At 36.9% G+C, this 27,616-nt stretch overlaps 2 protein-coding genes across 2 annotated transcripts in view; both read left to right on the top strand.

Annotated features, from left to right (window-relative positions):
• Positions 1-15,660, top strand: part of NDUFAF4 (NADH:ubiquinone oxidoreductase complex assembly factor 4) — a 32,209-nt gene extending 16,549 nt beyond the window's left edge. The window contains exon 4 of the transcript XR_008553297.1: positions 15,547-15,660. The gene's annotated coding sequence lies outside the window, so the exon portion shown is untranslated. The remainder of the gene's footprint in view (positions 1-15,546) is intronic.
• Positions 15,651-27,616, top strand: part of GPR63 (G protein-coupled receptor 63) — a 61,586-nt gene continuing 49,620 nt past the window's right edge. The window contains exon 1 of the mRNA XM_054699039.1: positions 15,651-15,665. The gene's annotated coding sequence lies outside the window, so the exon portion shown is untranslated. The remainder of the gene's footprint in view (positions 15,666-27,616) is intronic.

Here is a 27,616-nt window from a genome sequence, read left to right as displayed (position 1 = left end):
TGAAGAATCAGGCCAAGCTGCTGTCCTTGCTGCTGTGATTGATGAGTGTGCAGAGCTCGTGCTCTGTGCAAGGAAACCTTCCATGGAGATGAAGTTGGATCCCCACGAGCTGGGCTTACATTTCCATCCTGGGAGATGACCCAACTGATGCAGCCCTACCCAAAACTCCAGCATCCTCCCGTCTTCTGAATGGGAGTTTTGGCCTGGAAAGAGGGCAACGTGAGGAAGATGTTTCTTATGTCAAAAAACCTGTAGTAGTCTCCTTGAAGGCTCTCCCTGAGGCCTAGAATTGGTACTCTCCTTTCAAGTCTAACCAACTAGGACCAAAATGCCTTCACAGACTACCAGTAAATTCGGAACTCTCCTGGATATTTTAAGAAATACTTCTCTGTCTCCAACCTCTACTGCCTGGAAACTTACATAATTATAACCTGCCTGAGTCTCCAGCAGTTCCCTTCTATCCCATAGGAAAATGGGATTTTTTTCTCAATCAAGTGAACATTCAACATCTTAGCCGAAAGGAATCAAGTGGTACCACTTCAGTTTTTTGCTTTCTGCACTTTCAAGCTCTGGCCTTGATGCCAGAAAATGTCCTAGGATACAAAGTGTAAATCATTTGTAGTAACTCTTTGGAGCAAGACACCACCCACACAACTTCCGAATCACCAGTTTTCTTGCAGCTTAACATCAGTGCCCTTCTGAAGAAGACACAACACTTGTGCTTAATTTTATATTCACTGATTGAAATTTTTTAAGTCACTTTATATAATAGCATAACATCCTTGCCATAAGTATAAATGTTGTTAGGAATGGATTAAATGAGTTTGTCACTGTCATAGACTGAAAATCTTCTAGAGAGATTTTGTTTCCAAAGGAACTTTAGAAAATACTAGCCTCAATCTTTTATTAAAGTGACATAAGTGATGAGGAACTGAATCTTTCTAAAATTATAGATTGTGAATCACCAGAAGAAGTGATGGCGTGTGCATATCAAGTCCGCTTGAAAACATCTACGTAGTGTCAAAAGGCTGTGACTGGAGTGTAGAGTAGGAAAAAAGATGCAAAATGTCAATGGAGAATGTGTAAAAATGATCAGCCAGGTTGTTTTTCACAGAAAAGCACACCTGGTAACTGTATTTCTGCTTCTCTAGTAGACAAAATTACCCACGATATAAACTGAAAGGAAACATTTCTGTGATGATTCCTGGTGAAAGGAAAATCAGATTATTTTAAAAGAAGCTGATATTAATGTAAGAAGCTATTGTTTCTTACAGTGACAATGCCTTTTAAATAATGATGTTGGCCTCTTGAAAATGATTTGATTCTTGTATTTGAGGGCATGATGATTATATAACCTGAGATAGTGAGAAAAGGAAAGTCTATCCTTAAAGGCCATCTGGACCCCTTTCAATTTTTTGTGCCTTTTTTTTTTTTAAATACTTTCTAAAACAAGGGTTTTCTTTCAGGAAACTCTTCCAACATCCACTTAATGCATCCTCTTAGGGAAATTATGGTCACACCAGGGATTTCTATTGGGGGTGTTAGTTGTGCTTTCCCCCATTGGAGAGAAGGAGTTTATGAAATGGCAGAAAAAAAAAAATACTATGTATATGAGTTTTAGATGTTGATCTTTCCCTTTTTAAAAATAGAGAGGTCTTTCATATTTCTGTATTTCCTCCAATAAGGGGCAGAGAATGATCAGTAAATGATTTTTTGACTGACTGACTGACTGAATGAATAATTCAGACTAAAACAGATTTCCATATAGACAGAATCCAGCATGTATTATATATAGAATTTAAATACCATATATTTTTTAAATCAACTCAAAGTGTTCCATTAAAAAGAAAGTTTTGAAGGAAATGTTAGCTAAGAATTTTTCTTCTCTTGTATCTTCACAGTATCACTGCCACTTAGTAGATGTTCCCTTTTAGAATAATATTGGGAGAACCAGATTGTGGAACACTTTTTAGGCAGTGTTAAAGAGTTTACACTTGGTATATTAGCCACCAAAGGATTCAGAACATCAAAAACACTTGATAAGAATGATTGCATACATGACATGGGGATGGGGAGGTGCTAGGAAGCAGGGCCACTAGCTAGGATTCTATTGTGACTTGTCCAGGTGTTGCAAGAAACATGTTTTTAGATAATGTTAATAGAAATGGAAAGGATGAATATGAGAGCTATGTTGAAGATTTATAAACTCCTTAAAGGCCAGAATTTTGTTTTCCTTATTTCTGTGCATGCTCTATCACCCCAATATAAGGGACACCAAGGATTCAATAGACTTAGAGTAAATTGAACTGCATGACAGGCTACAGGGAATGAAGATCTACACAAACCAAGCCTGGTGTGCTGATGCTGGGTTGTTTGGGAGTGACTATTCAGTTATGTTTTTAAAAATACCCCTAATATACCAGCAAATGGGAAAATGGTGACAACTTTGAGAGGGATATCCCTGGGGTTAAGAGCATAATCACCCACCAGTTCACACTTGCATTCATGAACACTGTTTACTAAGTACATTGTTGCTCTTATCACTTAGTATTACACATCAATTAACTATTATAACTTTTTGAAAGTAGGGACCTATCATGTTAATTTTTTAGAAATGAGATATAATTGTCATGCTGTAAAATGTCCACACCATAAGTTACTTAAAACAATTACTTTCTACTTATTTTATAAACACTACATCGATGAAGATGTGGCACATTTCCATCATTTCAGAAAGTCCTTTGCTTCTCCTTCTCAGTCGTTACCCATGAACTTTTCTGCTCCTTTCCAAGGAAACCACTATTTTGACTTTTGTGTATAGATTAATGTTACCTGTTCTTGAACTTCATGGAGTCAATTTAGAGTATACTCCTCCCCTCATCAACATAGTATTTTTGAGGTTCATTTGCGTCACTGTCTACCTGCTGCTTTTTAAATTGTTACTTCATATTCCATTATATAATAATATTTTCCTATTGGCAAATATTTGGGTTGTTTGCAGTTTTAATCTCTATGAATAAAGCTGATGTTATCATTCTTGTGCTATTACCATTGTACATGTCTTTTTGAGAACAGACACAGTCATTTCTCAGAGTACGTACCTAGGGTTGGAACTGCTGGGTCATAGGGTAGGCATATATTTGTCTTTATTAGAAATGTTCTAACAGTTTACAAAAGTATTTGTAGCATCTCACTCTCACCATTAAAGAGCCATGCAATTGTTCCACCAAAGCTTCGTATGGCCAGCCACCTAATTCTAGTCATTTAAGTGGACAGTTTTAATTTGTGTTTCTCTGATGAGTAATAATGTTGAATACGTATTCAATTGCTTATTAACTGGATATCTTTTGTGAAGTGTCTCTTCAAGTATTGTATGCATTGTAAAAATTGGATTGTCCATCTTATTAATTAATCATGTTACTTTTTGAATTCCTGTTCAGCATAATGACTGATAATTAAATGTTTTCAAAGGTTTGTTGAATAAAACAATGAGAGTAAATAAAACTGACTTTATTTGCAAATTTTTCTCTGTCACTGGCCACAGGAAATGGGTTGTGGAAGTAATTAGCGTCTATGGTTCATTTAAATTTGTTGGTTTTAAAAAATATCAAGACATAAATTCTAAACACAGCTGGTTGTATTTGTAAGAGAAGCACTTGTGATTTTACATTAAAATTTGCCTCATTCATGCTTTGAAATAAAGTATCCATTATCATTGTGTCTGGAAGCCTGGAAGGATTTTAAGCAAGAATGCTAATTATAATTTTACTTTATGTTCTTTCATCGGTTTATTTGCTTTTTGCTTTTTTTTTTTTTGTCCTGTTAGTAAGATAGATTAGATATGATGTCCAAAATGCAGGACTTATTCTACTGGATATATTTTTAATTTAATTTCTAGATTAGAAATATGCTGTCAAATTCCTTAACGATAAATGCGTTTTAAAACACGAAAAAAATTTAAAGTTCAAGTTTATATTTTAATATCTATTCTTTTAGCAAAAGAACTAAATTTTGAACATTTAGAAAATACAGCACTGAAAAGAAAAAAAAAACCTTAATTTGTCTAACTCTAGACCCCACTTTATTTTTTTCTAGCATCTATTGTTTTCTTTAATCTTTTTTATTTTAACATTTATCATTTTTAAAATTTTTTTAGACAATATTTGCTTCCCGCCATCTCCTCAGATTGAGTCTCCATAGAATTTCCTTCCCCAAGGCACCCGTGCACCATCACCACACTCCCCTGTACTCCTCCCTCCCTCCCTCTGATCCCTCTCCCACCGTCTCCCCTGCAGTTTGTCTCTGATTTATAATTGTCTGTTTTTGCTTTGTTGTGTTTTGTATCATTATTATTATTTTTTTGCATTGATGTCTTTTGCACTGATGGTTCCTCTATATTCCTGTTATAAGTGAAACCATCTGATATTTTTCTTTTCCTTCTGGCTTATTTCACTGAGCATAATTCCTTCTAGTTCCATCCATGTTGCTGCAAATGGCATGAGTTTATCTTTTTTGATTGCTGAATAATATTCCATTGTGTGTATACACCACATCTTCTTGATCCAGTCATCTGTTTTTGGGCATTTGGGTTGTTTCCAGGTTTTACCTATGTAAATAGTGCTGCAATAAACATAGGTGTACAGGTGCTCTTTTGAATCACTTTTTTGTGTCCTTTGGGTAGATCCCTAGTAGTGGAATTGCCAGATCGTATGGCATAATGACTGTCATACAAAATTGCCACTCCATTTTTAGTAGACTGAGGAACCTCCAGACAGCTTTCCACAGTTAGACCCCACTTTAAACATCTGGTCTTTCTGTCTTTGATACATATGTATGTGCATGCATACATACACATACATAATTAGACATATATGTTGAATATGATTTGTGTAGAAGAAATTGAGGAAGCAGAGGAAATTGATAGGGTGGTCATAGACATGGAAAAGCGAATTGAAAAGGAGACAAATATAGCTAGAAATGTCCTTATAAATATCAACCACTACTTTAATGAAAAAGTGCTAAATTTAACAAGGTAGAACGATTGTATGGAAAATATGTAGCTGAAATGAAATAAAACTTGGAAAGAAGAACAGCTGTTTAATCTCCTTCAGGAACTATTTTGATTACCCAAATTGTACCAGTAAATCAGGACTGTGTCTCGCCTATCATAATTTGTAAACAAGTGTTCTATAAATGTTTATGTATTTTCATGCAAATATTTATTCACTTATTTTAGAAAAATATGCCTTGTATTTCTGTGTTTCAAGTTTGAACCCTGCTGGATTTAAAATTATTATCTTCAAGTGTGAAAAATAATTTGCAGTTGTACTCAACTTTCTCCTACAGTGGATTGGAGGATTGTTTGTATGTATTTGTATAAAGAAGAAAGTTGGTTGTTTTATGTCTCAGCCATCTTTTATATAGATTTTTCTTTTTATAGCAAGTCTAGAAATAGGCATTTTTTTTCATCCTTCCCCTCTATCTGTGCTGCTTAGGATGGGAATTCTGCCCATCTTTCCTCTAACACCTAATATGTCTTTTATATGTAACAGACACTCATCACATCAAATGTGAATTTACTAACAGATCTTTAGACAGGTGTTGACTCTGTTTGAGGCATCCCTAATGTGAACAGGAGGCCAGCTTTGCTATACTAAGTAAGAAGATATAGTCTAGCTCCATCCATGTTGCTATAAATGGCATGAAGTTTATCTTTTTTTGATCACTGAGTAGTTTTCCATTGTGTATATATGCCATATCTTCTTGATCCATTCATCTGTTGTGGGGTATTTGGGTTGTTTCCATGTCTTGGCTATTGTGAATAGTGCTGCAATAAACATAGGAGTACCAGTTTCCTTTTGAATTAGTGTTTTTTGTGTCCTTTAGGTAGATTCCTAGGAGTGGAATGGCTGGATCATGCTAAGTAAAGTAAGTCAGAAGGAAAAAAGATAAATGTCAGATGGTTTCACTTATATGTGGAATATAGAAAATCAGAATAAAGGGTCAGGAAAAAAGACAAACCTTGCAAGCTGACAATACATCTGAGGCATACAGCAGGGGAGGAGGAGGTGGGAGAGAGGTCAAAACAGGTGAGGGAAGAACATGAGGGACGATGTTGATGGATCATGGATGCAATGGTGGTGGGCGAACTACAGGGACTACACCAAATGCTGTTCATGGGACAAATCAAATCACATATTGTACAAAAATGAACAATGATGTAAGAAAATTTTTTTAAAAGTGAACTTTATTAAAGCCAAATAAGATAAAATGTTATATTCCAAAAAAAAGATAATTCTGTATGATCCCACTTAGATGTGAGAAATTCATGGTTTGCTTTTATTCCTTTTATAGACTTGGACACTAAAAATGAGCTTCTCATCCCAGTGGATCCTGCTAAGCAGATGAATTGCTGAACTTAGGACAGCCATGAATTCTCTTAAAGCTTTTAAAAATGGAGATTATTGAAATAGCTTATCAACTGCAACCTCCTCCAAATATTATTTCATGGGTAGATTTAATCAGCTGTTTAGTTATGTTTGAAATAGCGCAATTTCAGCTTTAACTTTTCTAATTTTGAAACATAATTATGTCCCATATTTAAGTAGTAAGAAGGAAATGATAGCAGAAAGCAGTTTGAATTTTCAAAATAAAGAGTTTTCTTTCCCAAATCATGAATATACGGAGTTGTAGCCTGCAAACTAATGTGACATGTAGTTAAAAAAATTAAATGTGATTTTATAAAATTTCTCTTATAGAGAAATAAATCCAACCAAAATCAATAAGCATAACATAAACAGTAATCTCTGGTTAGGAAATCATTTCCCTTAGACATTTTAGTATTTACAAATGCTTTATGTACAAAATACTTTCAAAAAATAATTTTTTACAATAAACTGAAATTTATGTGGGTGACACATGGAAACTTTACATGAATTACAATGCATGTTTTTTGCTTTTTTTTTAAAGATTTATTTATTCATGCATACAAGAACCCGGGTACAGGCCAGGTACAGGCCAGATGCGCGGGAGGGTGAGAGGATTCACCAGAGACAGAGCAGGGAACAGAACAGGCAGACTGACTGAAATACACTGCTGAGGGGAGCAGTGGGCAAGACAGGAGAGATCTGCTGCGCCATGTGGGATTCTCGCCCGGCTGGCCGGGATCGAACCCGCGCTGCAGAGGCTGTGGACAGCTCCACAGTGCTGCGCTCAACTGCCTGCACCACCAGGGGAGGCCCCAATGCATGTTTTTTTTTTAAACTTGAAAAGATTTAATAAATGTAGATAAAAATGTACCCTAGCTTCAAATTTTCCCTTTCAGGTAAAGGATGTTATCTCCTCTTACACGATTGTCTCCCCGGACTTTTCTGTTAACAGAGGACCTACTCAAATCCTTTGATAAGCCAAGATGATCTGGAAGATGTGTGAATAACTCTTCATATTCTGAAAATATTCTAGGTGTTATGATAGTCAGACTACAGCATATTTCTAGCAGCAGTCAAATAAACAGCCAACCCAGACACATGTGCTATAAAGAATGGAAAGGCTTATGCATTGCTCCTGACCCCTTACAGAGTAAAGAGATTCTGCTTTCTCTTCTCCTGCCGGCTCCCTTCCATAGGATTTCACTGCATAATAGGAAGAATTAACCTTCCAAGTATGATCAGAGTGTATCAATTGTCTTTCCTTACAATTGATTATGGGTTAGTTAGTAGGCAGATACTTAGTACCAAGTGTGACACGGAAACCCTGCTACAAAAGAAGCTGCCGATAAATTTAGTTCTTTATACATCTGAAATATCAATTTAACTGAATCCAAGAAAAGCTGAAAATACGGTAGGCCTAATTTGAAGTTCCTTGAGTAACTTGGTATTAAAGCACTTAGTGGGGTTAAAATAATTTCATGCAATATGTATTGCAACTTTTTATACCAAGTATAGGGCATGAAAATATAGTTTGTGCTTTTGTAAGGGGATAGAATCCTTTTGTGGTTTTCTCTTTTTTAAAGCATCCCTTTAAAAATATGATAAAATAGACACATTCTGCTATTTATCCCCAAGTTCCTTTTCCCATTAGACATCAAGTCTGTTGATCACTGCTCATGAGACCTTGTCGGCCCCACGTGTCTTTAAAATTGCCAATTAACGGTCCTGCCCCAATGCGGCTGCTTACTTCCACAAAGGAAGGACATTATTTAAAAACAGACAACTCTTTCTTTCCTGACTGTACTAAAAACTTCTGGTGGGTGTATGTGAAACAAATGGTGGATTTGAGGTTGTTTAAATCACTCTAAGCTGAGGACCATCATTGCAGCTTTTACCGTGTGGTTCAGTGCTTCTCCTCTGAGTATAAGCACCCTGGAGACGGGAGGCCTTGTTTTGCTTCACTCAGTGCAAACTGCTTTGAGACTTGCTGACATCATTAAGTCAAATTTTAGCCCAGGCATTTTGTTCAGACCTAAACTCTGAATGACACTTGCCTGGTTGATTAAGAGGGAAGAATAGTATCTAGAAACTGCTCTTAATGTGATACAAATACCAATGAGTTCAATCTGGGCAGATTATTAATTTCAGCTCTCAGTGTATTATATTCTGCAATGAAGATTTTAAATCTGACACACTTTGACCTAATTAATGATGTCTCCAGTCTGGGGCATGTTTTTTTTTTTTGAGAAGTATGTGTATTCTTTTCTTTTACATGTTCTTCTTTCCCTACTTCAGCCTTCCACATCCTATCTCCAAAGAAGTATTTGCCTTTCCATTTGTAATCTTCCCTTGTTTTATTATTTTGAGACTGTGAATTTGAGTATCAACCTATGCAAAAAAGTTGTTGTCTGAAGAAAATACTCGGCCAAATTTATGAACAATGGACAACATGTGAAGACAAATCTAGATAAATTCATTTTGAACATGTATACTTAATCTTGTTGGGGACCTAGCCATGGCCTTAATATAATAATAGATAATAATAAGGTCAGTAATACCAATATTAACATCATTGCATCTTATTTTGTGACAGAAACTGTAAAAGGTAATTTACATTTATAATTCATGTAATTTTAAACCTAATATAAATTCAGTTGTTTTTATATCTCAAATAAAGAAATCAAGGTCCAGACATTGCCTTTGATGTTGGCCAGATGAGACTCAGGTAGGACTGAGTTGTGACCTAAACCTGTCACATATATGCACAAAACATTAAAATAACTGTGCAAGGCATTGGGAGATTGAGTGCTCAGCTATTTGGAAGAATGTAAGAAAAGAGAAAATTATTTAAGACTGGGGTAGTCAGGAAAAATTCTATGGAAAATGTGAGCAGAGCACTCCTGGTTCAACATGTGAAAGCCAGGAGCCTGGAGAGGACTCACGCCCGTGCAGATCTGTGCAGGCTGTTCCACACAGAATCTGTAAGTCCTTGGGTTCCCATGTTTGACAATATTGTCTGGCAGCCTATGAACACAGCAAAAACTGTCCCATTAAGAGTTTATTGACTTTCCATGTTCCAAGCAGTGGCTTTAGTCTGCATTATGCCATTAACAAAGTTTTTGGGAAAATGTCAGCATTTGTTTCAACTAGAGATCTTATAATTTGTCAGAAATTCATGTCGTAGTTATTTTTGTCCTATCAAAGTGGATGGGCATTTTTTTCATTTTATTAGTGAAAAAACTAAAGCTCAGAAAGGCTTTAAAAATTAGTGTCAAATTTGATGTTATTTTTTACATCTTTTTTCCTTAATAATATATTATCAGCATATTCTTGTATATTTAAATATTCTCCCCTCCAGTTTTAAATAGTTAGTTGTATATATTTCTTCCTGTATAAGATGTGACATAGTTGCCTTAAACAATAATCTGCTGTTATGTTGATGAATTTAGATCCTGTATTTCCAAAGATGTGGGGAAACCTCTCTCCGACCCATTTACTATTATGGGTGGGAGTATGAATTTGATAATATGTATACTCTTTGAGCAAATGACTTTATTTTAAGGAATTTATCCATTAGTAATAATAGCACACATACTATAGCAACATCATTTATGTTTGTAGAAACACTGGAAACAACATATATATTCATAATTATAAATTAGTTAGATCACTGTACATTGATATAATGGACTACTGTACAGCTATGAAAAAGATTCAGATATGCTCTCATGGAAGATTTTACAAAATAAGTTTTGAGTAAAAAACATCAGATTTCAGAATAGTATTAACTCATTTATTAAATCAGTGAGTATAGATTTATACATGCATAAAATATGACTGGAGTAACATAAACCATAAAAAGTCATCTTTGGAAAGTTTATTGAGTGGATATTTTTATATATTGTATAAAGAATTGGAGGGGACATTGTATTTTATACATTACTGGCCTGTCTTCATTAAGTTACATTTAAATATATTAATAAATTAATATAAATCATATATAAATTATATCAAGCCTATAAATTAATATAATTAAATATATTAAACATTAACATTATATTTCTTTAAATTTTTTTATTACAATATTTTTCAAAGTCTCCTGTGGGAAAAAGTAAGTAGCATCACAGTTTAATGTGAGCCCACCCTCTTTGAGTCATGAATTGTCCACAGAGCTTGGGCCAGATGTTATATGCTTTGTGCACTCCCATTCCACTGCTGGCACTTTGCTGAGTGGAGTGGCCTTTATTCAAGGGTCTTCCCTACTTCTCTCAAGTATCCTTTCTCCCAACACTGTGAGGAAGCCAAAATGAGTTCCTCCCAACCCTTCCCATCTATCGCTGTCTGTTCTGCTTTTCTGAATACGTGACTATTTATATGATTTTTTTTTCCATCAAATTTTCTGACAGACCAGACTGCTCCCTTAGTGTAACGATTGCATGACATGACTGTACCCTGTTCTTTCAGGCGTCAGTCTGGACCTGCCTGCACTGTGTATCCAAAGATGTCTGTTGAAATTGCTGGTATTTCAGTGCTTCATTTCCAGTGCTGATTTGTGCTTTATCCCTTTTTTACATTTCCTTAATTGGTCAGGAAGGGAGTATTGTCTGTCTCTATTCACATCTCTACCTTTACTTAGCATTCCCAGAGCCACATAGTGGTGAAATCAGAGCCAGGGGGATGTAGCAGGCAGGGCAGCAGCACAAGCAAGGACACGGGGTTACAGAGAACGGAGTACATTGAAGAAACTGCAGGTAATCAGGCAGTTTGAAGGGGATGTTCAAGAATACAAAGTACCTGCTCTTCATTCATCTGTATTCCTCCATCTAATATACAAACACAGATACATCACACATGCAACTTTCGCCTGTGACAGGTTTCACTGACTAACTATGTAGGTGACCTCACAGTCCCACTGCACATGCTCCTCCAGTAGCCAACATCTGTGAGAATTGGTATTTGAAAGGAAATTTATTTTGCCACTCAGAGTCAAAAAAGCCTTCCTTAGGCCCCAGGTAGAATCATTCACTGTCTTTTTATTGTGACACTACTTACTGTAGTCATGGCAATACCATACTACAATAGTCAATCGATGTTGTTAAATCTAAAATCTAATTTATTTAATAAGCAAATATTTTCACTTCTCTTGCTTGGCAGGCAGATGGCTCTACAAGGGAATGAAGATTGTTTGAGACTCAGGAAAAGAATATCGCTATGTGGTTGAAAAAGAAGCTCAGGGCTGAAAGGTTCATTGCAATTTAAGAGGGAGAGGTAGAGTCACTTTTTTCTGCTGATGTAGAGTTTAACTTTTGGTTGCTTTCCATATTTTCTACTGGATTGGCACTTTTTATACCTTAATGTATTTATCTCAAATTTTTAAAAAGATTATTTTATGCATAGAAGAACTGGGGTGTAGGCCAGAAATGCAAGAGTAGGGGAGTGAAAGGATTCACCAGAGACAAAGTGGGGAGCCTAATGGGCAGATCTACTGAAATACACTGGTGAGGGGAGCAGTGGGCGAGACAGTAGAGGTCTGTTGCACCAGTTGAGTTAGCTCCCTGGCCGGGGATTGAACACAGGCATAGGAGCGATAGGTGCTGAGACTTAACTCTTAGGCCACCAGGGAGGCCCCTTATTCTCAGTGTTCATCTACTAACATGATCAGCTTAGACAAATGACATGGAAATTTAGGGTATTTAAAATAGATGTTTCATAATTCAAAATAGGTGTTTTATAATGAGGCACATTTGAACATTATATTGTGGTAAATGCAATTTTACTTCATTAAAAAATTAAATAGATGTTTTGTGTTAATAGTTGGGAACATAGATGTCTATTTTGTAAAATTATTTTTATTTCCAAAGCAATTAAGATACATTTCTGTTTGGTGCTCCATTTTTTCTCTTGAACGAATAAACTCTTGGAGGTACTTGCAGCCTAAAACGCAGCTGAAATTATGGATTAAATTTAACTTTTTTTATCCTTCAGTAATACTTCACATTCTCTGTTCTACTGTCAATTAGAAAGACTTTTAATGACCATCATTAAAATGTTTTGTTAAATTTAAATTAATTTCTTTGCAGTGAAATGTGTTAAGCAGCAATCATGTTATTAAAGAGAAAATAATATTTCCTATGTTTTTAAATTTTATTGTCCAAACCAGATAAGATCAGAATAAAGGGAAAAAAGAATCCTCTCATAATCCATTCCTCCAGCATCTCCATCTGTTTTCATTTTTATCTGTTCTCTTTTAGTTCGTGTCTAGGTATAACAGAAACAAATTGTACTATAACATAGAAAGGTTAGGTTTATTTTTATTATAATAGGAATTACATTTTACTTTCTATGACCAAGTTCCAAATCTTCATACGTATCATTTTCTTTCCTGGTGTCATGTTTCCCCATACTGAGATTTCATGGATACTCTCCAAACTCATTTTCTGGTGTGTTCTCTCACTGAGTTTACATGTCACATGATCTCGTCACATCTGAAATTAATCCTTTCTTCATTCCATTAAGTTAAAGGCAAGAGGGCTTTCAAGTTTTGAATTTGTTGACTTTTTGAATAACCGGGCGTGGTTGGAAGTTCCTCTTAAAACATGCTATAAATACTCTTATGAGACTAAAGTATTTGATACTGGCTGAAATTCAAATTTTGTAGGCTATCAGCACATGGTTCCATCTTAGCTAAGAAACAGGGGAAAGAAGTAATAGGACTGGGTCCAGTAGATGGCTTGGCCATGCTACTGGGCTGATGAGTCCCTAGACTCAGGATGACTTATGAAGAGGACACTCCATTCGTTCTTTCACAGCCACAAGAAATTATGGGCTGGGAAAGGCCTGAAGCCAAGATGGATGTTTGTTTGTTCTTCACTGTATTTTAATAAAAAACTTTCCATGAAAGCAGGGCAAGGTATTTCTTTTTTTTTTTTAATGATGTCCCTGACTATAATTCAACTATTAATTCTTGCTAGATTTGTGTCAAAGAACAACTTGTAAGAGTTTATTTTAGTATTGAAATCAACATTTACAGTTTTTCTGTATTATCTTGACTTAGATTTTTCATTATAACATCAAATTGCCTTTGATATTTAAGAGTTAGATTATAGCAGTAAGCTATATTAGATTATAGCAATAAGCTATAATCTTATTGCTTATTGCTGTAATCTAAGCTCTGTAAGCTTTTATTATTTGCTAGATACTTTTTTTTTTTTGGTCAGGTATTTTCTAAAGAATTTTTAATTACTTTGATTCTTCTGTGAATTAGATGTTGTTACTGTGTTATTGTTCCCACTTTTACAATGACATGACTATAAAAAGAAAGTTTAGGTGACTTGCCCTGCTTAAGTGGGGGAGTCAGGAGTCAGAATCATGTCCTGAGGCCCCAGAGCCTAGGAGCTTAGCCACCAGCTTTAGCAGTATCACAAGGCACAGAGGCAGAGACTCGTTTGCAAGTTGAGAAGTCTGCAAATACTTGTTAGGAAACCATAGCTCCATGAACAGGAAAGAGTGTTGATAAAAAAATCTCATCTGTATTAGTTTTCAATGTTTCAGAGAAGGTATCTGAGCTTCAAATATAACAAAGCCATCCTATTTTGCAATATTGCATCATATGCTTAAGAACTGCTTGGAAAGGATAGTTTGTTTATTTATTTGTTAAAGATTTATTTATTTATGCATATAAGAGCTGGGGTACAGACCAGAGCTGGGGGTTTGGGAGTCAAAGGATTCACCAGAGACAGAGTGGAGAGCAGAACAGGCAGATTGACTAAAATATACTGCTGAGGGGATCAACGGCCAAGACAGGAGAGGTCTGCTGGCTGGGGATCTAGGTTGTGCTGCAGTAGTTGCAGATAGCTTCACAGTGCTGATGCTTAACCCCTTGCGCCACCAGGGAGGCCCAGGAAGGGATAGTTTAGTTGAAAGACACACCTTTAGGAATTTGGGTGGAAACACTTTTAGGCTGCATTTTAACTTCAAGTTCCAGATCTTGAACCTTCTATCTTTTTACCACCCAGATTCTCTTCCCTCACCTTCTCCTAATATAAAGCATCTTACCTTATGTTCTCTCCAACTAATGATCAGGAGATAATGTACGTCTTCGTTATCATGCCGTTATCTGGTGCTTGTGCTTCAGCAGATCAGCTAGAGATCAGTCCAAAAGTGCTCATTAGAACATTTAGTGTAAATTTAAATGCCACGCTCCTAAGCAAATTTCAGATTCTGAAGTGGTTATGTCAAAGAAACAAAGAGAAGCCTGGGAACAGAGTAATTGAATGTGAGGAAGAAAAATGATCCACACTAAGACTTAGTGCAGAAACTACCAGGCTGCTCCCTTGCAAGTTGCTGCTCCTCCTCCTCAGCAACAGCTGGGAGAGAGGAGACTTTCTTTTAATAAATATTTGGATTCCTATTAGTTCAGCTGTGTAACCTCCTTCAGCTAAATCTGAGGTGCCAATCAAAACTATATTCCATCTTATCTAACTAGCATCATTTCACTTCCTTATGCCCTTTAATAGTGGTGAAATGAATCATCTCTAATTAAACCACTGTGGAGTTGGCCTGATCAATTCTGTGTTGTTTGCTTAAAACTTAGTACGGGTGGAAGAAACAAATCCAAGTCTGTTACTGCTGCATTTGAGCATTTGTATGATTTTTTTTAAGTTTTTTAATCTGAAAAAACTGAAACAAAACAAGATTACAAAATTGAAATCTTTAATAAACTAAATTCTTCTGAATAATGTGGAAATTAAGCAAGAATCTTAAAAATAACTAATTAGATTCCATTAGTAAGAACAATAATAACACCAGAAAAAGCAGGAAAATTCTCTTTTCTCAGAATAAGAATTGTTCTAGGAATGAAAAAATGAAAACCCAAGGAGGAAAGAAGTGAACAGATGCACTGATGGAGCTGAGCAAAGAGGATGAGAGAAATTCACAAAGCTTCTTGCTTTCTGTCCTGCCCTTTACTTTGCTACTGATACTTGTAGCTAAAATTGTCTTTACTAATGTAAATAATATGAATAGCTAGAAAGTCTCAAAAATGTAATTCATGACATATCTTTTGTAGCAAGAAGTGTGTTGGAAACACTCAAATACTGAGATTTGTTTACTCTTTAAGGTTGAACAGCAAATGTCCTAAAGGGGATGGAAGAGCTGCTATTCAGCTACAGCATTTTTCTGGCCAGACAGGCAGGAGGAGGTCAGAGAATTACTACAGGAAGGGACCATACTGTCAGGGTAAGTGAAAGTACATACATATGTTCTGTTTTTTCACTGTCAACTTTGACCCATGCGGTTGATCACTTCTGTACAAGAGAATGCTCGGGCATTTTAGAAGGACCATGGGACAAGAATGGCAGGAGATGGCCTCCCTATCAGATTGCTTATCCTGAAACACTTCCTAATTCCATAAGACGCTCAAAGGAACCCAAAAGGTGAGAATGGAAGGAGAGAAAAATAAAGATTTTTAGAATAACTTTTCCGATTCCTTTTCCGAACTGGATTCGGAGGAGGAGTCATAGGATGGGATCGGCGGCCAGGCCTTCCGCTTCCCTCTTTCTGGCAGCCCTGTCAACTCAAGAGCCCATTTTGGCTGCGCCCCACTGGTGTCGCTTTCCGACTCCCGGGCAGAGCAAAGGGCAGCGGTAGCCCTGGCGCAGGCCTCTCTGCAGCCCGTCTGCAAGGCATCCCTAATTAGCCGCCATAGACTACCAACCGCTGGGGGAACAGCATCCTGACCACACAAATCCCTGTGTAACTGTAGGTCTCCCCCCACCTTGATCCACCCATCTAATGTCACGCAATCCTGTTTCAGGAACCAAAGGCTGGTCTGACTCAAGGTGTCCACCAAGAGTCGCACAGCCCGAACCTTAACTGGGGTGCCCTAGTTTTCAAGTAATATTTGTAAGGCACGCACCAGTTGCCCCTTGGACACTGGTCCCCATGATTCCCAGTCTCCCCCTACTTACTGTAAATGCACGTCCGTCTTATCCGGAGACTGGTCCCTCAGCGAGTCCTTCATGTCCGTGGCCCACGTTGGGCGCCACCTGTCCCGACCCGCGGGATTCGAGAGGCACGGAAGAAGGGCTGGGGATGAAATGAGAGGCTGACACACTGGAATGAGAAGCTGCAAAATGGGGGACCTTTATTTCCTCTAGCCCATGCCTTATATACCCTGTGCTGCGCCTGCGCTTGGCCTGTGTCTCATGTTCAGGCTGCGTGCTTCTTTTTGGTTGGTATTTTCCCTGCATGCCTGGCTCGTGCACATACCGTGCTGTACACATGTGTTCATCCCATCGGCTGCTTTGTCCCATTGGCTGCTTGCTTAATGATGTGCATTCTTACTGCGCCACAGCTCGCAGTGGCTCCGGACAAACTTTGAAAGAAATAATGTAATATTTACATGGGTAAAATATAAAAATGTGTTTCCTCTTGAATTTGCTTCCATTGGTAAACAGAAGAGAGGCTTAAAGGTGTGTATCTGCACAAAAATCTGCAAAGAGCTGATGAGACTCAGCAACAACAAAGAAAATAATCCAGTCAAAAAATGGGCAGAAGAGCTAAAAAGAAACTTCTCTGACGAGGAAATGCAAATGGCCAACAGACATATGAAAAAATGTTCAACATCACTTGTAATCAGGGAAATGCAATTCAAAACTACCATGAGATACCATCTCACACCAGTGAGAATGGCACATATTAAAAAAACTAGCAACAACAAATGTTCGCGAGGGTGTGGAGAAAAAGGAACTCTTCTGCACTGTTGGTGGGAGTGCAAACTGGTCCAACCACTGTGGAGAGCTGTGTGGAGATTTCTGGACCTACTAAACATAGAGCTTCCATATGATCCAGCAATTCCACTCCTAGGTATTTACCCAAAGGACACAGAAACATCAATTCCAAAGAACATCTGCACCCCTATGTTTATAGCAGCACTATTTACAATAGCTAAGCTTTGGAAACAGCCCAAATGCCCAAAAATAGATGACTGGATCAAGAAGATGTGGTACATATACACCATGGAATATTACTCAGCATTCAAAAAAGATAAGCACATGCAATTTGCAGCAACATGGATGGCGCTGGAAGGGATCATGCTCAGCGAAATAAGCCAAAAAGAAAAAGAAAAATACCGGATGGTCTCACTCATAGCAAGAATCTAGAAAACTTAAATAAGGGACCAGGAAAATGAATAACTATAAGAAAGTGAAAATCAAAATCAACAAAAAACTATGAACCAGAGACACTTTTTGGGGGGTGGGGGGCGGGAGGGGAGGGATTGGAGTCAGAATGGGGCGTTTGCAATTGTATGGGGGAATATAAAAATAAAATTTATTATTTAAAAAAAAAATAAAGGTGTGTATCTGAATATGGTTTGAGGAAGGAAAAAGAATGACTGGATGAGAAACGTGGAATTAATGTGATTGTGAGTCACATAAGAAATAAGATTTGAGAAAATAAACATAGAAATGCAGGATATGAATGTTTAGATTTGTTAAATTTTAGACACTTCATCTTTTACTTTCTCTTTGCTGCCTCAGAAATAGAAATCAAAATTCTCTCACGAGTCTGGAGAATGAAGAATCAACCTTTCCTTCCCTTGAGGAAAGAAAAAAACTAGTTTTAAGATTTAGCCAGGGGGCAAATGGGCTGTCACAGCTCATTGTGAAAATATTAGAGTGAATAGAGATCTTCTGGAGAGAAGCAGAGTGGCATGGAGGCACTGAGAGAGGGAGGGATTTCCCCAACCTGGAATGAGATTTCCCTGGGTGCAAGGCATAGATAGGGTTCAGAGCATCCAGAACATGTGGTTCTAGAAATGGCTGCAAGGTGAGTCTAGGAAAGTGATATCCTTAGTACCAGACTCCCACATCCTACTCAAGATGTGCAAGCAAAACATTTAAGGGACCATGTCAGGTTTGATTAGAGGATGCCAGTGGCAATATGACCAAAGGGATATTAGGGGACTTCTTTAGGCACTGTGAATGCTTTCTGACTTTTGACATAGGCTCTGGGATGGGGTCTGTGATCCTAGCAATGATTCAAATAGTATTGATCTCTACTGAGATAGTCTTTAAAGCAGAACTTAGATTGAATTAATGAAGATTCAGTAATTTCCCCCTTTATGTTTAAAATTGTGGTATGAGTTTCTCACCAGCTACATGTTGTTACCCAATGTTGTCCTCAGTCTAAATGTTACCATTGCATTTATTCTTGCTTTCTGTGAAGTTGATTCAGTCCCATGCTTCTCTTTTATAACCCAGTATCTGCACCTGCGTTTTGTTTCCTTATGGAATCTAACAGAAATCCTGAAAGTGAATAAATACCCTCAACTAAAAGAATACCACATTTCCCCAAGTATGTGGAAGTACCATCACTTCCTTAATTCTGTTTTAAAAGGATTAGGTGTTAATATTTATAAGGAGGGTTTATTTGATAGGGTCAGACTTTAGTGCATTTCAGCACAAATTTCTGGCATTGCTCCTAAATCGACTGGATTTATGGAATTCAGATTTATACAAACAATTGATTTGATTTTGCATAAATAGCAGCCTGGAATTTAAAGAAAAAAGTTTTTGATTGAGGTTATTCCTGGTTGTGAAGTGATATCAGAGTCCTATTTTCTCTTCCTTATGTTAATTCTCAGTTAAAAAAGGCCTAGCTTGGGCCTCCCCCTGCAGCGCCGGTTCAATTCCCGGCGGGCCAGGGAGAAACCCACATGGCGAGGCAGACCTCTCCTACCTTGTCCGCTGCTCCCCACAGCAGTGTACTTCAGTCCTTCTGCCTTTCTGCTCCGTGCTCTATCTCTGGTGAATTCTCTCACCCTCCCGTGTCTCTTGCCTGTACCCCAGTGCATGTGAAAATAAATAAAATCTTTAAAAGTATAAAAATAAAAAGGCTTAAGTTGTGGAGTAGTAACCTGGTGATAATTCAAGGGTCTTGCCTAAGAGAAATTCCTGTAAAGTAGTAGCAGTGGAGGGTGATTTGGTTTTGATTTGGGTGAGTGCTGCAAAGTGCTGAAAGCTTTGCAAATGAAACACAAATTTCAACGTGGAGGGCAGTGCTATTTAAAATTTGTTGGAAAGAATGTGAAAAGTGGAAGAACAGAAAGATGCCAAATTTGTTTGTAAATTTATCTGATTCCTAATGACAAGGGAATTACATGCTCAACTAAAGAAAAAGTAGAAACTAAAATGTAAATAATAAAACAGGGCCTCCCTGGTGGTGCAAGGGGTTAAGATGCAACCTTTGAAGCTATTGGTAGCCATTCAGCACAAGTTCAATCCCTGGCCAGGGAGCAACCCACATGGTGCAGCAAACCTCTCCTGACTCGCCTACTATTCCCCTCAGCAGTGTATTTCAGTAGACCTACCTGTTCTGTTCCCCACTCTGTCTCTAGTGAATCCTCTCACCCCCCCCCACACACACCTCTGGCCTATACCCCAGTTCTTGTATGCATAAATAAATAAATCTTTTAAAAAGGAAGAATAAAACAAATCTAATTTTATCCAGAAATTACTACTACAAACATTTTGGTGTATACAACAAATATATAATATAGAAATAATAGATAGTAATATATTATTATCTATAGTAATATTATATAAATAGCATAGAAATCTACCAAAAAGTTTATTATAATTTATTTCTTAAATTTATGTATAAATTCTAGTATATATTCTACTATATATCTTAGAATATATGTATGTATGTATTTATATATCTGTCTGTATGGGTATACACTGAGAATACACTAAAGATACTGTTTTGTATCCTGTTCAATTCAATATAGAGTGAATTGTTAGCTTTTGCCCATGTCTTTGAAAATTTTTCCTAAACATTTTGAATGAATAATAGTCCATTTGCAATGTATAGCATAACTTACTTAACCATTTTGCTTTAGGGAGTAATTTTTTTTTTAAGATTTATTTATTTATTTATACAAGCACTGGGTACAGTCAGAAGCACAGGAGGGTGAGAGGATTCACCAGAGCCAGAGCGGGGAACAGAACAGACAGACCAATGAAATAATACACTGCTGAGGAGAGCAGCGGGTGTGGCAGGAGAGGTCTGTCCTGCCATGTGATACCGTCAAAGGCAGCCAGGGATTGAACAGCACTGTAGAGGCTGCAGGCAGGTTTGCAGCCCAGCGCTCAACTGCTGCACCACCAGGGAAGGCCCTAGGGGGGAATATTTTTATGGGGAAAATTATTGCATGGAAGCCTTAGATATATTTTGATTATTTCTTTTATGCCAGATTCTTACATGTGGAATTACTTGAACGGACTAAATATATGAACTTTCTGTGACTCTTAATTTATATGATCAAATTGTTTTCTAAAAAGGTTGTACCAGTTTATGCCAGAATGCTTATTGTATACATTGTAGCTCCTAAATAGTTACTTCTAATTCCCTTTGTAATTTAAAATGTTTAAAAAATTGCAATTGAGTTTGTATTTCTTTTATTATGAGTGAGCTTGAGCATATGTTTATTAGTTACATAGTTCCTCTTCTGTAAATATGTCTTTTACTTGCTTTTCTATTGGGGGATTTAATGTTTTTCCTGCTATATATGTTGTTATATATTGAAAATAGCAATCCTTTGTTATATCTGTGATATACATTGTGAATTATATGCGCCTCTACTAAGAATATTAACTCCTTGTTTTTGTTGAAATCTGCCTTTGTCCACATGCACAGCCTCCTCTGGAGTTCTCATAATTCTTCAATGATTTCAATTCTCTAAGTTAAATCTTATTTCCTTGTAAAAGTCTTCCAAGATCACTGAGGTGAAATGAGGCATCTTCTCTTTCAAGCTACCATCACATTTGATTTTATTACTTGGTAGTCCTCACTTCCACTGCTTTGGGAAAAAAAAAAACTTCCCTCTTTGGAAAGTCCCAATCTGTTTTATTCACTTTTATATCCCTCTCAGTATCACACAATCCTTTGCACAAAAACAAGTATCTAATAAATTCTTTTTGTATTAAATGAAGTGAAATCAAAACCACTATAGATTGAAGTTCAAAGACAATAGACTCTTATTATCTTGCAAGTGCATATGTCATAGATTTGACAAAAGCATTTACAATCTAGATGAAGCAAAAGTAACTGTGAATTCTTCCCTAATAACCCAAGGTTTTTAAGCATGACTGTAGGGATTTATGATTCCATAGTGATCTGGTTGAAGTTAGTCACTTATATGAGCTATTCCTAAATTATAACCTTGAGACCATATAATTAAATTTCATTGAGAAAAATATATCAGAAAATCCCCCTGAGTGACACAGTTATAAAAATGAGAAATGGAAGCAGGACAGATATTCTTAATCACAACCTCTAATGAGATGAAAAACATGAAAACAACAACCACAAGAAAACATTCAAGAATGTTGATTTAAAAGTGCCAGGAGTGATTTCAAATATTATAATTTTGTTTCATTGATATCCTGGGCATTTAAGGATACAGCATGGATGATAAATACAACCAATAGCTAGGGCAGAACATGGTGTAGTGGCAGACTACTCATCAGGAATATAGATATAAAAAGCTTTGATAGCTCAATTGTGAAACTCAGACCCTCAACTTTCAATTGCCTGTTTTTAGGAAATTCACCCGACTGTAGTTTTAAAAGATGGGCCACAAGTGGATCCTGAGAGTACTGTTCAAGTGCCAATTAATAGCAGGTTATTGTTTCCTAATCCCTTTGGTTCAGTTAAGGATGAGGATTCACATAGTGTCTGGTGGGCTAACTGTTCCAGGCTGACAAAATCTGTCCCCTGAGGCTGGCATCACTGTTTTTGTGGGGGAAATGATTTCAGAGTAAGCTGATCCTCCAGAACTTGGATGGCAAAAAAGAAGGAAACCCTTTATGTAGGATGTGCTGGGTTTTTTGTTTTTTTTTTTAAGCTTTGAAGTTCAAAGTGTACAATCTGGGTGTGAAACAGAAGAGGTCTGGAACAGGCACATAAATTGTTCTGCCAACAAGATGAAAGAGTTCTAATATTGAGTCAGAGAGATTGGAGAGGAGTAGAGCTAATGCACGACTCTGCCTCTCCAGCCCTCCCTGCTTTCCACTCTTACTCCCTCTCCCAAGAACATTTTTTTTTTTTTTTTTTTTTTTATGAAGGATGCAGCAGAGAAAGCTCAGGATGCTGTCCCCTATTACATTTGGGTGATTCCAATGTAAAAGAGAGCTTTTTTCTCTTTTTTTTTCCCTCAGGGTTACCAGGCAAGGGAAGTCTAACAGAGATGGTGGCGAAGGAATAATGGGTCCATGTGACTGATCACTAAGAGATAATAATAGTAGGACCAGAAGTCCAAAGTTATACTGGAATAACAGCAGAAAAAAGAAATCTTAGATTTGGAGTTCATTTTAATGATCTATTCAAACTCTACCCCTCCCCCCCTTTTTTTTTTAGGAAAGGAACTTTTTTTTTTTTTAAGATTTATTTATTTATTTATACAAGCACTGGGTACAGTCAGAAGCGCGGGAGGGTGAGAGAATTCACCAGAGCCAGAGCGGAGAGCAGAGCAGGCAGACTGATGAAGTACACTGCTGAGGGGAGCATTGGGCAGCAGGAGAGGTCTGCGCCCCATGTGGGACCCCCGCTGGTGGCCAGGCATTGAACCGGCGCTGCAGAGGCTGCGGGCAGCTTCGCAACACAGCGCTCAACCACTGCGCCACAGGTGAGACCCTCAAATTTTCACATTTTAATTTACTTTGTTTTAATTACTTACCAAAGTGACACAGATTAGTATTCAAACCTACTATTTCTAGATGTTCCTGACAGCCAGGACCCTGACTCCCAGTCTCCCCAGGGTTTTTAAACTGTAATCTAAGCATTTCTTTTAGCGCCTTGCCTTTTATCATTTTCTAAACATAATTAAATTAAGGTACATATACCAACAATTTAATTTCATAAAACAAAAAAACAAGCCTTCCCAAACAAAACCCACTGAAGAAGTGACAAGCTTTTGCTGTTTCTTCTGTCCAGCTCTACAAATGCCACGTTGACGACTCTTCACTGTTTCTCTCATATTTTTTTGGTCTTTATGTCAAAATACGGATAAGTTTATTGCCCAATTTTTCAATTTCAGATGTCACTTAAGGGCTTGAAAGAAGAGTTTATTCCATCCATCAGCCTCTCTTTCTTTCGCATTCCACATAATCCATCACCATGTATTACCACTGACTCTGCCTTTCCTTGCCTAGCGCTGTGTGTGTGATGGGGGTGGGGGGAGGTAGTGATGGGGGGGTAATGCGGTGCAGACCCTTGTGGAGCTTTATTGTAAGCCATTCTCCTTTGTTGGTTTTTAAAAGAATATTTACTATTTTATCTGGATTATATACTCTTTAATAGAATTTTAATGCTATGTATCTAATGTTTAAAAATACACTTCGATTTGGGTTGTTTTTGAGGTCTAAAATAACTACAACAGTACATTGTCAGTAGTCTTGGCCTTGTTTTCTTTACTCAATATAATGTTTCTAAGAGTTATCAATTGTGTTACATTTTTCTCAGTGCATTTTAACATGTCTGTAATTATCCATTATGTGAATATACCAGATTATTCATCCATTCTCCTGCTGTCTCTGTGGACATTTGTTTATTTGTTTGTTTTTCCCTTTTTTCCCTCCTGCTATTAACGAGCATAGTGTGAGGAGCATTCTTGGTCTCCTAATGTGCATGTGCTCAGAGTCTCCCTTGGGCTCAGAGTTAGGAGGAGATTGCTGTGCTTCAAGTATAACAATGTTCAGCTTTTAGAGATAATGCCAAAGTGGTTTTTCCTCTCACCAGATTGTTTCCTTTGATCCAACAGCATTCCACAACTGCTGTGAAATGCTGTGCTGATGAGGTTAAACATTTTTGTGTTCTATGTTTATTGGCCATTTCTTTCCTCGTCTATGAAAAACCCACTTACATCATTTGTTGGTTATTCTATTAGATTATCTTTTTCCTATTGATTTGTAGGAGTCATTTATCTCTTACAAATACTCATGTTTGTTATATAGTGTAATCCATCAGGGTGTTAAAGAAAAGCAGTACCACCATTTAAACAGGAAAAATGTAATCTAAAGAATTACTAACTAGTAGGAGGTAATTATCAACTCAAAGGAGTGAATGATGAGCCTTTGAAGTCTAAAATAGCAGGTCACAGCCCCCTACCTTCCCACTGTCAAGAGAGTCAAACTTCTTTGAGGAGGGAAATCCCTCTTCAAATCCTACCAGTGATGAAGAACCTCATGAGAAGGTGCTGCCAGAGCTAGTGTGTTAAAGCAGTCTACTGGTACAGAGGGTGTGGGTGAACTGGTTTGGTCTCCAGAAGTGGCTCACCTTTGCTACAGGGCACAGGCAGGTGGCCAGAAGTCTTAAGTCTTCATTAGATGTAAATTAAACAGTGTTGGCAAGACTCCTTTATAGGTGATAGTGTTTTTTACACTGTTGTTCTTTGTAACTACTGCAAAACCACCCTACCTAAATTTTTGGTTCCATTTCAGGTAACGGTTGTTCCACCTCAGCTCTTCTGTAATTAGTCACTATGAAAACAATGTTATCATATAGGATCAATAATGATAATAAATGTAGTGATATCAGTTATCTTCTTCTGTTCTAGATGGTTTACAATAAGGAAAAGGAGGAGAACCTCCCTGGTGGTGTAAGGGGTTAATTCTCAATACTATTAAGCTATTGGCAGCCCCAGCAGCATGCGTTCAATCCCAGTACAGGGCACTAACCCACATGACTCAGCAGACCTCTCCTGTTTCACCCGCTGCTCCCCTCAGCAGTGTATTTTAGATCTGCCTGTTCTTTTCCCCCACTCTGTATCTGGTGAATCCTCTTACTCCTTGCACCTCTGGTCTACACTCCAGCTCTTGTATGCATAAATAAATAAATTTTTAAAGGCTAACTAATATGAATAATTGTTATTATTTTATTAAATGTGATGAACTTGATAGGGGCACAACAAGAAGCAAAAGGAAAAGCTATCTTTTTCCTTCCACCCATTGCCTTCAGTCATGCTATGGGGAATCTCCTCACTCCTGAACCATTTGTCAAGCAGAGCCCTTTGCTTTCTGGTCAATTTTAATTTTTGACACTTTTCACTAATTCTAGGATAGATTGGTATGATATCAAGATTTGTCTTAAAATACAATGAATCTTAGGCTTGAACTACACTTATTTTGGTAATGGACACTCATTTTTCATAGTATCTCTAAAAGTCTAGTGCAAGGATGATAGACAATGTTGATAGACTTTGAAGCTAGAGGAGAGATATATGGGATTTATTATTATAAAAACTTTCTAGAACTATGCTGCAGTTTTGGTCAGGCTATTAATTCCCGGAACAAAAATTGTCTATTAGAGGAGTCCCATGTCTGTAGGAATGAGCCAACATTAATGCCCCAGCCATACGAATGTGGTGAGTGTGGTGTTGGATCCTTTGGACAGCACTATGGATTTTCTGCAGCAGGACAAATTAGTGGTGCATTTTAATGGCTACCGTATTTGGTTATTCAATACTTTCCTTTCTATTAGCATACCGATTGTCCATTACATATATAAATTATATGTCTAACATCAGCAGAAAATCTTTAGGAGGTAAATATTATACATCAAATAATTATATATAATAAGGAATTCACATTATTTTTCATAATTTTGAGAACAGTTGTTTTAATGATTTTGAAGTGGAAGATTTTAACTTATGATATCTAAGAAAATCAAGCAATTTATAAAAATTCTTTGGGTCAATAAATGTTTATTATTTCTTTTTCAAAAGCTGCAATGCTGAAATTTTAGAACATTTAACTATCCTTAAAAGGTTCTTGAAATAATAGTTTAGTAAGGGACAATTATAATATTTTCAAAAATATCAAATTACATGAAAAATGAATGACTATAAAAATTTGAAAGGATAAAACTTATATTAGCTGAGTCAGAGCCAATTCATTAGTGAAAAAAAATTCATCCTGAAAAATGAACTCACAGTAAGTGACACTGATATTGAATATTGTTAGCTATATTTCCTAATGGAAAATTTTCAAGTCAATTACATACCATTCTATAAATTTCTAAAAGGAAATGAGATAAAAGAAAAGGACAACCTTGGTGTCATTAGTGATGACTCTGACTTGCATTGACATAACTTTTTATCAGAGATTATGCTATTTTAAATGAATGTCATTTAATCCTCATAATACTTTAATTTTATTATCAATTTCCAGATGAAGAACCTGAGGGTTGAAAGGGTTAAGTAATGGCCTAAAATCCCTCTATTGTGATGTTACTAGAAGTAGAACTTGTGATTATTATATGCCAAAGGATTTACTTTTCTGCTATGCCATCTTGTACTTTTAATTAAATTCCCTCTGAATTGGGCTAAGAGTGATCAAGCTGTGAGGCCTTTTTCTGCTTTACTAGATGAATTTCAAAACTCTTAGTTGTATATGAAACGCCTTTGTGTGCTTTGTCATCTCCTCAAATTATCTGCACTTTTATTCACTTAATATTTTTTAACCTACTCTTTTTTAAAAGCTTAGCCTCATCTAGCCATACTACCTGTGAGACTGGTGTGCTAGTTCTATTTCCTAGTTCATCATAAGTTAAATAGCCACATTGAAGGTTACTTTGTCTTAAGATGGAATCATGTGCCAATTGTGGTCTAGATAAGAGTGTTAGAGAAACATAGGACTAAGACCTGAACTGAAAACAGGTTGATGTCTGTTCTTCCTCTCCTCTCCCTGGTCCTGTCCAGCTGAATCTTACCACTGCAATGTTTATCTGGTGTATGTTTGTGTGTAAGTATGGAGCACAGAGATACTAGGAGATACTAGGAGAGTAGGCACATGTAATTTGGAAAGCCAGCAGTGACCTTCACTAATCACTTTTTCGATCCCATCCTATGCCACTGAGGGGCCCCTTAGCAAAATGACAAAGCTCTAAAGCTTTGTCCTCAATGTTTAATGAGTTAAAAAATGCCTTGAGTGTGACCAGTAAATACTGTACCAAAATACAGAAAATATACTATACCAAAATACAGTAGTGACCACAAATGTTACATTAAAGACTTTTGAGCCTAAAGGCTTGTTTGTAAAGATACCCAAGATATAATCAGGCTGAGATTCACACCTATTTATCACTACCTTATTAGCAAAACTAAGAGCAAGATTTTAATGGAAAGT

This window comes from Talpa occidentalis, unplaced genomic scaffold (assembly GCF_014898055.3).
Source record: "Talpa occidentalis isolate TD23 unplaced genomic scaffold, MPIMG_talOcc4v2.1 talOcc4.2, whole genome shotgun sequence".
Taxonomy (NCBI): domain Eukaryota; kingdom Metazoa; phylum Chordata; class Mammalia; order Eulipotyphla; family Talpidae; genus Talpa; species Talpa occidentalis.
Note: the sequence above shows the minus strand (reverse complement) of the source record. Positions and strands in the feature narration are given on the sequence as shown.